Source organism: Henckelia pumila, chromosome 4 (assembly GCF_033568475.1).
Source record: "Henckelia pumila isolate YLH828 chromosome 4, ASM3356847v2, whole genome shotgun sequence".
NCBI classification, from domain to species: domain Eukaryota; kingdom Viridiplantae; phylum Streptophyta; class Magnoliopsida; order Lamiales; family Gesneriaceae; genus Henckelia; species Henckelia pumila.
The window spans coordinates 210,438,065-210,449,161 of record NC_133123.1 but is presented as its reverse complement, the minus strand read 5'-3'; the positions used below and the strand labels follow the sequence as shown (position 1 = coordinate 210,449,161).

The 11,097-nt window shown below is 34.9% G+C and overlaps 1 pseudogene; it reads left to right on the top strand.

Annotated features, from left to right (window-relative positions):
- Positions 1-296: 296 nt before the first annotated feature.
- Positions 297-3,149, top strand: LOC140866992 (histone-lysine N-methyltransferase, H3 lysine-9 specific SUVH5-like; annotated as a pseudogene).
- Positions 3,150-11,097: the final 7,948 nt, after the last annotated feature.

The following is an 11,097-nucleotide window of genomic DNA, read 5'->3' as shown; positions in this document are numbered from 1 at the left end:
AAACGAAAGTAGCGTTTGAAAAAACTTTTAAAAAGTATTTTTTGACCTTTGTTATTATGAAATTTTGTAAAATTTTATAAGAAAAAACTGAGAAACACTTGGTGAAAGTACCCCAAAACAAACAATGCCCAAGTTTGTTTGCCACGAATCCATATTTGGAGACAAATTGAGTGAGTATGTATGCCGCTTAAATATTTCATAATATTCAAATTATTTTCTTTTTTTTCAAAATCTATGCAAACTGACTTCGAAGTTTGGGATCACAGAACAGAAGAATTCATTAAACGTCATCTCTTTCAAGTTCCTTCACGGTTAATGGCAGCGGCGGAGAGTTCTCCCAAGAAACAATTACCCGCAAATGGTAAAGGGAAGTTCAAGAGCCGCCCTAAGCCTTGTGCTGTTCGGGATTTCCCCAGAAACTGTGGCCCCTCGAAACCTAACACTGCGACCCATTCGCTTTGGTTCAAGAATATGGAGACGCCAAAGATTTTAGATGATATTTCTAAGGAAATGGGCGGACAGAATGAGCAGAAACTTGGTTTACTTGAAGCGGTTTGGGAAAATGCTTTAGAGAAAGTAGCAGAAATTATCGCTTTGGCCCGTGAGTTTTATTGCTGTTTTGGATTGTGAGTGTTCTACTTGTAAAAAAATTTAACAGATATTGTTATTTTTGCAGTGCAAAAGCCATTACTGGAGGCAATGAAAACTGTAGAAGATGGGGTCGTATCCAAGATTTTGTTTGAAGGTGTTGATGGACAGTATTTCGGTGAAAAGTTTTCTGAAATTGGTGTTGGTGTCCAAGAAAAAAATAATACTGAAGGAGAAGGGGTGGTGGGCGAGGTTTTGTTTAAATCTGTTTATGGAAATAATATAGAAGAAAATTTTGGGGAAGGTGGTGCTAATATGGATTTGAGAAGGGTTCGAGAAAAAGTTAGTACTGGAACAGAAATGGAGTGGGATGATCTTGGAGATGAATTTATGGAAACTGAAGGAGAAGGGGTGGTGGGCGAGATTTTGTCTAAAAGTGTTGGTGGACAAAATATGGATGAAAAAGGTTCAGAAAAAGACCCTGAAGGTGGTCCGGATATGAATTTGAGAAGTGTTCAAGAAAAGGATAATACTGGATTAGGACTGGAGTGGCAAGATCTTGGAGATGATTTTTACGTTTTATCTTCTCAAGGAGTGAAATTTGGGGGACCGTGTTTTGAGAAAGGATTGCGTGCCAAAGCTTTAATGGCCGAAAATCATGCCAAGTTTGACGGAGACGGTGCTGATGTAGTAGGATATCAAGGAACTGATATTATTGTTTTGGAGGATGATGATTGTGATGGAGAGGTTTCTATTTCTGAAAGGAAGGGAAAAGTTTGTCGGGAAAATTTGCAGGAGCCTAAATTTGTGGGTTTGGATCGGTACGAGGTTGAAAAGGAACAAGATGAATCCATGGGTAACTTTACAACAGGTGATAATCTTGCATGTGTTGAGTGTAAGGATTCATGTAATGATCAGCCTAAATCCTATCGAACACTAGAAGAATTAGTCAATTCGTGTATTGTGAAGCATGATCGACCTGAGGGATGTAAGGTGAGGGAAGCTTTACTGAAGTTTGAAGAGTATTTTAAGGCACTAACAAAGGAGCGGAAAAAGCGAAAAGCAGAGATGGGAGAAGAACAAAAAGGTAAAAATAATGCACATATAGAAGCAGCAGGGCGTGTCAAGGCTGAAGGAATGTGGATTTCTGTTCGGAAGCCTTTTGGGCATATACCAGGCATTGAAATTGGTGACACTTTTCGATTCAGGGCACAACTTGCGGTTGTTGGTCTACACCGCCAGATGATGTGTGGAATAGATTACGTAACTATTGGGGATGAAAAGTTCGCTACCTGTGTCGTAGATTCTGGTCGTTACGAGAATGAGGCTAAACCTAATGATTCTTTGATATATTCGGGTCAAGGTGGGAATCCGAAGTTAGTTGACAAAGCTGCTGATCAAAAGCTCATAAAGGGAAATCTTGCTATGGTGAATAGCATGGAAATGAGATATCCAGTAAGAGTTATCCGTAAAAGAATGACTGGGATGGAATCTCATGTTTTTGGCCATTTTAATGACTCGAAGTATTTATATTCGTATGATGGGCTTTACATGGTAACTAATTATTGGCAAGATAGAGATGAAAATGGTAGTTTGGTGTTCAAATTTGAATTAACTAGAATGCCAGGCCAACCAAGACCTCGCCAAAACTGTAGCTAAGTATGGAAAATTTTTACCTCGGAAGGAAATTTGCATTATATATGATGTATCTCAAGGACTGGAGAATCGTCCAATTCGGGTTATGAATGGAATCGATGATCTTAGACCCCCACCTTTCGCATACATAAACAAGATCATTTATCCGGAATGGTATAGGGGTGTGGAATCGGTTGGCTGCGACTGCGTAAATGGTTGCTCAGATTCTCATCAATGTCCATGTGTTGTGAGGAATGGAGGAGAGATTCCATTCAATGAAAAGGGTTCGATTGTTAGATCAAGAACCATAGTTTATGAGTGTGGCCCGAATTGCAAATGCCCCCCTTCTTGTATGAGTAGAGTCAGCCAACATGGCCCTAGAATCCAGTTGGAGATTTTTAAGACGAAAGAAAGAGGGTGGGGATTAAGAACACGAGACTATGTGACATCCGGTAGTTTCATATGCGAATATATCGGAGAGTTGCTACAAGAGAAGGAAGCGGAGCAAAGAATTGGTGAAGATGAATACCTCTTTGATATTGGTGATGGTCATGAGGAATATGGGGAATTGGAAGGCCTTGTTGATTCAGGAAACCACGATGTCTTTGCTATTGATGCGGGTAAGTTTGGAAACGTGGGAAGATTTGTTAAACATAGTTGTTCTCCTAACATGTATGCTCAAGAGGTTCTTTATGATCACTATGACAAGAAAATGCCACACATTATGTTTTTTGCAACCAGGAACATCCCTGCTTTACATGAGCTTACATGTAATTACAATTATAAGATAGATCGAGTTTGTGATGTGAATGGAAATATTAAGAAGAAGCATTGCTTTTGTGGTTCACGCAATTGCAAAGGAAGAATGTATTAGGAAAACGTTATTTAGGGCTTATGTTTTGTTTTCAGAGAAATTTGTGTCTTTGATGCTGGTGGTTCTAGTTCTTAGGCTGGTGATGTTAATCTTTACTTTCTGTTGTATGCATTATATTGTTGACTTGTTGTGTTGTATAGTGATAATGAGCTCGTTTGGGAACGGTTTATAGTTTAGAAAAAACACTTATGTTTTAAAAAAAAAGTGATTTTTTTAAAAAGTTATGTGATTGTAGGGGTGTCAATTCGGGTGGATCGGTTGGGTTCGGGTCGGATTGGCGAAAATAAATTTTAAACATTTCTCAACCCGAACCCGAGCCAACCCGAAAATGGCCAACCCGAACTCGAACCCGGCTAACCTGACTAACCCGATCAACCCGAACCAACATGATTTTTTTAATTTTTTAATTTTTTTAACAAAATAATTAAATAAAAATTCAAAACACACAATAATAATAGTAATATTTAATTTAATGACATAAAAACAAAATCTAAGTTTATATAATATTTAAATTTGAAACTGTAGTTGTAGAATATTTAAAGTATATACTTACTACAAAAAAAAATAAAAATTGTACAAAATAAATATTAAAGGACTAAAATCTATTATATTAACTAGTAAAAGTGCACATGTTATGCGAGTGGGGTCAATATAACATAAATCAAATTCATTTTAGTTTCATTCAATATGGGAGAAGTGGGTGATGCAAGGTAGTTTTTTTTGTTTTTGTTTTTCACCTATTTTTACCCTTTTTTTTCAATGTAAATATATTAAATTTTAAATAACTATCAAGGGTTAAATAATAAATATATTTTGGTGTCATCAAAACGCACCAAAGTAGTTTTTAAAGGTGGTTCAAGTTTTATAAGATAGTAAGATATACAATAAAAATTTTTCAAACATAAGAATGTAGCAAATCTTTCTTACTTTTATATAAAAATAATAATATTAAAAATATTCGTGTCATCGAGTTGACCCGAACCCAATCCTAACCCGATTAATTTTTTTGGGGTAGCTTTCGGGACAACCTGATTTGACCCAAACCCAAAAACCCCCAACCCTAACCCGATATTTTTCGGGTCGACTCGTGTCGGTTTGAGTTTTGACACCCCTGTGTTTGGTTACAATAGTCGTTTTTGAAAAAGCATTTATTTAACCCAAATAAGTGATTTTTTAAAAGTCAGAAATTTTGGTTTTTTTGCTTCTGCTTATGTTTTTATTTTAAAAAATCACATTTTTAACATTTATCCAAATACTAAAACTGCTTCTGTTTTTTTTAATGCACTTTAAAAAGCTGGACGCATTTAAGTGCTTTTTTAAGCCAATAATTTTGTGTCCAAACTGGCCCAATAAGTGTGTTGCGTGCAGAGAAGCAATCGGTTACAATTAGGTAGTGTTTGGAGAGCTTTTAGGAAGCACTTCTCAGCTTCCCTTTTACGAAATCACAATTTTGTAAAGAAAAAACTGAAAAATATTTTTTAAAAACTCTTTGAAACACGGTTGAGTCGATGTTACCCGCAGGGTAGTGCCCTGCGGGTGACGTGACGGCTCATGATTGGTTAAAATCAGTAGGCTCCACGTGGGACCCACTAATTTTGACCAATCATGGGGTTGCATGTCATCCGCAGGGTAGTGCCTAGCGGGAGGCATGTACTAAACCGTCAAACACTACCTTGGTATGAGAATGACTGTTACGGTTTTGTCTATGCTATCCCATTCGGGTAGTGCCAGAATGGGGATCCAACGGTCCATGTTTTTTTGGACTTGATATGATTTCATTTAAAATGAGATCAAATCAAATCCAAAAAAATATGGGTCATTCGATGCAGCACATTGGTAGTGTCCATGTACTAGCATAGACAAAACCGACGGTTACATATTAAATATGTATGAAGTACAAAATGATTTGATTAATTTTTTTAACAATGAATCAATCCGTTGACACGGTGTAAACTTTGTGATTAAAAAAGTGTCCAGCATATAGAGGCGAGTGAAAGCAGGCAGGATCTATGCCATCTTTTAGCCCAACCCAAGAAAGTCAAGTGGGGCAAAAAATTTTGTAGCCTAGCCTACTTCGGATTAAAACACCACCTTCGAAAAAAAAAAATGGTTTGTATTGGATTCTCACAGGTTGGCCTCGTTATCTATATTTTAAATCTACAAATCTTCAAGTGTGTAGTTGTACACATTGTCAATTCTTTAAAAATTTCAATCTTTTTTTAAAACTGAAACCTTATCTAATATGTATATATTGTCAATTTTGATCTTATCATAATAATTGATTTTACAAAAATATTCTCATAGAATTTATCAAGTATGTACTAACCAAGGACAAAATTAAAAATACACAATGAAAATTTTTCACCTTGGTTCACATTTTTATAATTGGTATAGATATAGATAAGTAATATAATATATTACTTTTATGTCATAACCAATATTTAACTTTTACATTTATATTCTTATATGTATTTAATTTAAATAAATTTGTGTAAAATAAAAGAACAAAGTTGTAGATTCACAATTGTAAAACTTTACATTTTATTCATAATTTTAGATAATAATAATAATAATAATAATAATAATAATATATAGATAGATAGATATATATATATATAGTTATATTTAATATTTTTACCATTTTATAAGAGTCTTATAATAATTGAGATGTTTATAAGAACTAGTAGCAAGCACGTTGAACGTGGATAACGAACGCGGTAGAATAGATCGAATTTTTGAGATCATATCTAGTATTCAAAATTTATCTCGATTTGGTACCACTCTCGCTGCTTGCACCGAAATAGTGCTCTACCTCTAAGTGTTCATTCAGCTGCTGCGCCTCAATGCATTTTGGGAAGAACCAGCTAACTCTAGATTCGAGTGGTATTTCACCCCTAATCATGATCAATCTTACACATAACTCATTTTTTTTTAAAAAAAATTGGAGTAGCTGAAAAATATTATATATTGGTTGGGTGTACAAACCAACCCGGCGGAATACAACTGGTGACTAAAACCGAAAACGATAAACTATTTACACAACCAAATCAAAAATCAGTATCAACACCATTGAACTAACGAAAACTAACTGCAACCACAGCTCTAGCTCTCAACCCTGCCTCGACCTACCGACGTCGTCCAACCTGAGACATGTCCCGTCGAATAGGGTGTCCAAGAACAAAACAGTACACGTGAGCAACTACGCTCAATACGTTAAGCACTAGTATACAAACCTTGTGGCGCTTAAAATCCAATCTACTAAATCACATGCTTTAAATTTAATAAATATTAGGATTATTACTTTTAGGTTTAATTGATCTAAGTTCTTTATGTGAATTATGTGTTAATAAAATATTTTATTATTTATTCAAATGATTTTTATTGTGCTAACTATTTAATTAATGTTTTTAATTGTTTAAGTTTATTTGTCAAAATAATTTTTATTGTGCAACTTAATTGTTTTAATATTTTAAAAGTTTAAGCTTGCATATTTAAATGATTATAATTGTTTAATTTATTCATTTAAAAGATTTTAACTGTTTAGCTTATTTGTTTAAATATTTTTGAGTGTCCAACTTATTTATTTTAATAGACTAAGTTTAGTGGTTAGTTATTTTAAATTATTATTTTTTACTATTTTAAGTGTCTAGCTTATTTGTTTAATCCTTTTAATTGTTCAAATTATTTTAAAGATTTTTATTTTCGCTTGAGTATTTATTTAAAATACTTTTAAACGTTAGTTTAGTTTGTTTAAAATTATTTTAATCGCTCTGCTTGTTATTTAAATATTTTACTCGTTGCCGTGTCATCAGAATATTTAAAGTGTTTAATTCATAAATTTTTCAAACTTTGAGCATTTTCGAGAATTTGGGCCTGACACTTTTACAAACACTATTTAAAATACTACCTATTATATATTCTGCATTATATTTCTTGCACACTTTAAAATATATGCTGGCTCGGCCCAATTTCTATTTTTTTCCCTATCCCAGTTCACGTCCCATTAAGAATTTTCCTACCTAATTACTCGGCCTTTTCTATTTTCCCCTTCTCCAAGCTTTGGCTGATAGAATCCTTCATTTTCTCTCCATTCCACTCCCTTGTGACGGCTTCTTCTTCCCTGGGAGCTGCAGCCGCTGCCGACTTGTGCCAGCACCACCGTTCACCGCCAGCCACCAGTTCCAGTGTAGCCCTTCCCCTAGGCGAGTCGTCCGTGCTGTTGCCGCGTTTATTGGGCTCGATTTCAGCTCACTCGAGCTCCTTTTCTCTGATTTCTTCTAGTCGAGGCAAGAATAATGGCATTCTTTGGCCACCAAGTAGATTTAATATGTCTTGTGTTGTATGTGTGTACGCATTTCGAAATTTTCAGAAGTTTTCATGCCCTATTCGAAAGTTTTCAGCTGAGATTTTGTTACGTTCTTGATTTGGGAATTAACTTATTATGATTTTCCTTGTTTTGAAATGTATTGAGATTATTGAGCTATGAGTTTTGAATGAAGTCTTCATTGATGACATGTTTCGAAAATTTTAGAAAAATATATAATGGAGCATTTTCTCGGTTCGATGTCTGCTCGTGATGTTATTTGTGTTGCTTGGATGGTGATTTAGAGGCTACCGTGGTTGAGATGTAGCTCACATGGTAGCGCTTTGAGTGTGAGACTTGGCTGGCACAAATGGGATACGAGGAACTGTCGGAATGGGTCTTGAAAGGAATCGGGTTTTGAGCTAGGATTAGTCTTGAGGAGGGGCTGTCTCGATGTGGGAAATGGGTTTGGGGCAGGGCTATTTTGAGTTAGGAATTTGATTTGGCTTGTGAAGGAGTCGGTCTTAGGGGCTGAGGCCGAACTTTTCTAGGCTTGAGGAAGGGCTAGTTCTAAGGGTGCGAGTGAGTCTAAGAGGTGGTCTTGGCCTTGGTTTATGAGTTGGGATAAAGGGTGTCCAATGGGGGAAAGTCTATGCTGGCCAAAGGGTTGTGCCCTCTTCCATTCATTGTGCGACACATGTCAACCTCCTTTTAAATGAATTATAATGCAAATCGTGTATATTTTTTAAATAAATAAATAGATTTCCTTAACCATGGTTAGCTTGGGTTAGACCTAACTTTTGATTTCTCATTTATAGCGCTGACAGCTCATCTCCCCTCCTCCCGCTTCACCTCCCCAAAAATAATTTCAGGATCTTGCTATGGAATAATGCCTTCGATGGAATTACAACAAAGTTCATTTACAGCTTTATTCACTTTTAATGATGCATTTCACTCGAATCAGATTTCTCATTCCATTTCCCTTTTTCCACGCCGGAAGGGAAGAAACCCTGAAGAAATCTGAGCTCAGGTAATTGATTATGTGATTCGTCATATCTCGGATCCTCATCCCTCCATTCAGATTTAGATCTAGGCATGTTTACTTCACATTTTTAAAGTCTCTTTTTTTTACCACAGCAGCGGCCAGCCACCGACCGCCCCACCCTCGTCTCACCGCCACCGACCGTCGCCTGTCACCATCGGTACTTTATGTGAAAGATATCTCTCATTTTAATCAGTTGAATTCATTATGTATGAAATTTTGTATTAATTTTACTTGAAAATTAAGAAATATCTCCACACCTGGTTTTTTACTTCACATTATAATGTCGGTTTTTTTTTACCACACATGGTTGTCTTTATTGTTTCTCAAAATTCATTAAATAAATTAATTAATATGTTGATAAGTAGACCTTTTTCAACACATCCATACAAAAATCTTAATTTTATTAGTTCTCGTTGAACAATATTGAATAGGTTAAATGAAAATAATTTATTTTCTATATTAGTTTCACCAATTTTGTGACTAAATTTGTGATGGATTAGAATTCTTTCAAAGATCACTCGATGCATTTCCATTTCCAAACAGAATGGTTGTGTTTTATAATGAATGTGAGTTTATTTTCTCAATATTAATTTTTCTTTCCATATTCTTACCTGTAAATAGTTATATATTGATGTCTACAATATATTTATTAACTTAATTTGAGATATCATATATTAACTATTAATATATTATCAAACATTTTGTATTTAGTTGAAGTTTTGTTCTTGGTGCCGGAATGACAGTTTTTGAAATTCCTTCCATCAAACGAAAAGAGACCTGAATCATGCCGGATGGTCCTGAATCGTGCTGGTAGTTCTCTGGGCTTCTATGTTTTTTTTGTTGTCATAGTTTTCTTAGAGTATATAACCAAATGATATTGATTTGAAGAAATATGATACAATGTTTTTAAAACATCCTTTCAACAAATAGATAGTAACAATACTTATCAATACAACTAGGAGACTTGAGCATTTAGAATGTTCTTTTTTTTCTTTTATTCTCTCAAGTTTAGCTTGATTGAATCATAAGCTCTATTTATTCGAATTGGATCAGTATCAACTCATGCTTTAGATAGTAGATTGGGTATCTTGTTTCTGGCCTTGACGGTTACCAATTTATATGGGTTGATTTTTCACTGTGATTGTATATCTTGTTTCCTTTTTTGTGGATCTAGATAGTAGATTGTGTATCATGTTTCTTTTTTCTGTCCTTGATGGTTATCAATCACAAAGCTGTATATATATATATATATATATATATATATACATATTCATTTTTTCGCTTGTATTGATTTTTCACTCTTAAAATTTGTGTCCAAACTGCGCTGGAACTATACAGATTTCCTATCCACTCTTCTGCGACACTTTTTTTAGTATATTTTTTGTTCATGTTTGAAGGTAAGCATCTCCGAGGACTGGATACTCCGGAGCGGTTGGTAATGAAGGACAATGATGAGATACATCCATTGGAGTTCAAAATGAGAAGAGCCGAGATATTTGTAATATAATTTGTTTGTCAAGAAATATGATCCCTTTTGATATTATTTTCTTTAGCTAGCCGTTTATTCACGTCCATGTATTGGATTTTTGTTGAATGAATTCTTGGATCATATTGGTTCATTTAAAATCCCAAAATTATTTATCAATTTTGCAATGCATAAATTCGGTCCTGCTCATTAATTAATATTTGTAAGTAGTTGTGCTCTATAAAATGAACAAAACTGAAGCAAAAGCCAAGCCAATTGCTGCTTCTCTCATGCTTACAGAAGCTTAAGTAGCTGTGCTTTGTACTTTAACAACTGAAGATCTGCAATTGTATGGTTTCTTTATGCAGAATGTTGCGGCCTTATTAGTTCTGGGATTGTATGCCGGTATGGAAAATGAAAATAATTATCGGTTCTGTATGTCTTCATTAATGCTCCCCTTGTGTTCGATGATTTTGTATTTAAGATGTTACCAAAAATTGATCCAGAAAAGCATTGTGACTACAAGACAAAGCCGCAAAAATTTAAAATTAAAATGGTCTAAACATTTCGATTAAGCTCGAATTCAATAGTGGTTACCAGAAAGAAAAAAAAGTAAGCTGTCCAACCGTTTCCCTCACCCAAAATCAACAAAAGAAAGTCAAGGTTCAAGCTAAATAAAGTTTCTTTTCTCACTCGAGACCTGGGAAGTTTTGGGTTGGGTTCTTGCTATTTCTTTACCTATATACAACACAGCATCAGAACATACATTTGGACTGAAAAAAATTGGAAAATGCACGCCTCTGTTTCATTGCAAATTCCAGAACAGAAATTGGAGTGAAAAAAATTCCATACACTTCCAACTAATTTATAAAAGTAAATTCCAAAACAGACATTTGGATTCCAGAACATAAATCCCATACAATTCCAACTATTTCTTAACCAACTTTTGACAACTTCTCCATTAAGAATCCAAAAATGCTCTTGCTAAACAAGAGGATGTTCTTGGCGACGAGACGACTGCTTAGCACCACAGTGGGTAAGCTGTTGTTCTTTCTCCTTTCTTGATCTATTATCAGCTCTCCTGCCAGCTGCCAACATCTCCATTCTCTCCCAAAAACCAGAATTCACAAAAGCAACTAGTTCCCAAAAAACTCTCGCGACTATGACAATTCTGAAAAGACCAACAC